This window comes from Agrilus planipennis, unplaced genomic scaffold (assembly GCF_000699045.2).
Source record: "Agrilus planipennis isolate EAB-ADULT unplaced genomic scaffold, Apla_2.0 scaffold294, whole genome shotgun sequence".
NCBI classification, from domain to species: domain Eukaryota; kingdom Metazoa; phylum Arthropoda; class Insecta; order Coleoptera; family Buprestidae; genus Agrilus; species Agrilus planipennis.
The window spans coordinates 226833-230011 of NW_020439100.1; positions in this window are offsets into that span (position 1 = coordinate 226833).

Below are 3179 nucleotides of genomic sequence, written 5' to 3' on the forward strand. Positions count from 1 at the left end.
AAAAAAATAAATAAAATAAAATAAATGGTCTATCCCTTGTATTAAGCTGGCATTCACACTGCCAGAAACAACAGCCACACAGTAATTTTGCTGTTTGGCTTTTGATATTTTGTAAAGTTGTCTAAAATCTGTCTATTGAAAGTAATTTAAAAATGTCTAAGAAATTCGAGGTTTCTAGGACCTCATCTACTACTTTCAATTGTTACTTATTAATTCATGTCATAAATCCAAACTATCATTATGTGGGTTTGTGAAATGAATCAGTTAAAGCTTCAAAAATATTCTTAAACGATTTTTCTCACCTTCTAGTCTTACAACTTTGTGTCCAAAAAGTAATCAATTACATGTCGCAAACTCATTCTTCAGAAATCCACTTCATACTGTGATCATTATTCTCATTTCCAAGGCAGGAAGCCACTTTCAGACTCTTCTTTGAAGCTTAATGGAGACAGAAAAATAATCATTTTAGTGTCTTTTTCTTCACACAAAAAATGTTTGTTTTATTTGCAGATTGTGTATTTACCATTACAATGAAATGGAGCTTTCGCAAGCACCAGGTATGTACTTGATTGTTATTTAATTTTAGTATTAAATCCAACTATTACTTATAATCTTGTTTTGTATGTTTGTAATAATTAGTGGATTAAATAAANGTACAGGAAAGGCCATAGGGTACCTTTTATTACAGAAAAGGTACTATTCCCGTGGGATAGAAAAAATTAGTTTTATGTGATCGTCAATGATACGTATTGAGGACATTAACGCAAGCGAATCCGCGGTAAAAAATATCATGAAATTTTATACGAATATTATTAGGGGTACAGAAAAGGGCATAGAGTAGTCAGAAAAAAACTGTTCCCAAAGGATAGACGAATTAGTTTTATATAAGTGGTCATCGATCATCTTTGACACATATTTAGGATATCGCCGTGAGCGAAGCTGAGGCTAAAACCCATCATGAAATTTTGTACACACATGTGAGGGGTACAGGAAAGGCCATAGGGTACCTTTTATTACAGAAAAGGTACTATTCCCGTGGGATAGAAAAAAATTAGTTTTATGTGATCGATATCATGCCTTTACTCAGTCGATCATCATGAAATTTTATGGACACATTGTCAGGGGTACAGAATAGGACATAGGGTACCCTTTATCCGACAAAAAGAAACCTGTTCCTGAGGTATAAAAAAATTGGTTCAATGTGGTCGATTTCACGCCTCAACTACTCAATCGACCATAATGAAATTTTAGACAGACATTTTCAGGGGTACAGAAAGCACATAGGGTATCTTTTATCCAGAAAAGACATTGTTCCCGAGGGATAGAAAAAATTAGTTCATTATGGTCGATTTCATATCTCAACTATTCAATCGATCATCATCAAATTTTGTATATAGGGTAACTTTTGTTCAGAAAAAATATTGTTCCCGGAGGATACAAAAATTTTGTTTTAAGTGGTCGATTTTACACCTTAACTACTTAACCGGTCATCATAACATTTTGCACACACATTGTCAGGATTACGGAAAAGGATATAGGGCACCTTTTATCCAGAAACAGTATTGTTCCCGAGGAATAGAAAAATTAGTTAAAGGTGATCTATTTACGCCTTAACCACTCAGTCGGACATCATGAAATTTTGTAGACACTTTAACAGGGGTACAGAAAAACACATAGCATAACTTATCCAGAAAAAATATGCAGTTCCCAAAGGATAGAAAAAGTTTTAAGTGGTCGTCAATAATCTTTGATACGTACTTAGGATGTCAAAACGAGCAAAGCCGCGAGTAAAATCCAATAAAACAATAAAGAATAGAAATAGTTGTCCGTCTTTGCTCAAGATGATATCGCCTATACTATAAAAAAAATCATCAAAACGAATTAAATAAGTTACAGGTATGACGACCATGATTAAAAATACAAGATAAATAATTACAGATGATGTTATGTTTGGATACCTGATTAACCTGTTTGTTTGGTTTAGATGTGAATAACATTTATACATAATTTTTATTTGTATATTGTTGGGATGCATCAAACCAAAATGCTGCATGTTAACACGTGTGCTCGCGTTGCTCTTGTATTTGACTTGTTTAGATAATTTCAAGAAAGCAACGTTTTAATAAAATTAAGTCCATTTACTTGCAACAATTTCAATGTGAGCTTTTTTTCAATCATAAGAAAGTTGTTCGTTTATATTATCTAATTTATAGTTTTACTTTACTCCTATAAAATACTGGGAAAATGACCAAATATCGGTATATCATTTATAACTACCCTGAATCTTCTAGAAGAATTTTGTTCCCGCATTTTTCAATGTGAGCTTTTTTTCAATCATAAGAAAGTTGTTCGTTTATATTATCTAATTTATAGTTTTACTTTCCTCCTGTAAAATACTGGGAAAATGACCAAATATCGGTATCTGATTTATAACTCTACCCTGAATCTTCTAGAAGAAGAGTTTGTTTCCCGCATTTTTAACTATAAGTAACTTTTTCTATCAAAAATCGTAACAAAATGTAAAGTACAGGTCACAAGGTAAAAATGGCCACATTAGAGAAATATGCAGTGAAAAAATTTGTTTACTTTAACAGTATTAAGTGTCGTAAAATCATGTTTATTTCCACAGACTGCTTATGTACCAAATAAATTAGAGTATTTTATTAAAATCCAAACATTTACTTGCTTACAAGTTTCGACTTGCACTGTAACATTATTACCATGATACTTTGAATTTAAAATATATTTAGTATTAAATACAGCTGGCGACTGCTCGTCATTGATATAGGCAACCCAGTTAACTTCAAAGTATTTTGAGCGTCGGCTTTCAAAACTAGAGTTTAAAATATTAATAATCGAGTAATAAAAACGTTTCTAAATTGGAGGTTGAAATGTAAATCGACGTTCTTTATGAATTTTTGTGACAAAATCAGCAAAACGTAGTGATGCTATAAACGCCAAACTGGCTTTTTTAGAAAAAATTTGGATAAACTGAAGTTCGCAATTACCTACAACTCCAACTAAATAATAGACAATCTAAGTGTATAATACAAAGAAGTAACCTGTCAGTTATCCTATGTATGTCTTTTATTAACCAAATTGATACCAGATTAATAAAGTTTAATTAATATTAATTTAACTATGTATTATTACCTGTAGTAGCTGTAGAATGTAGCATT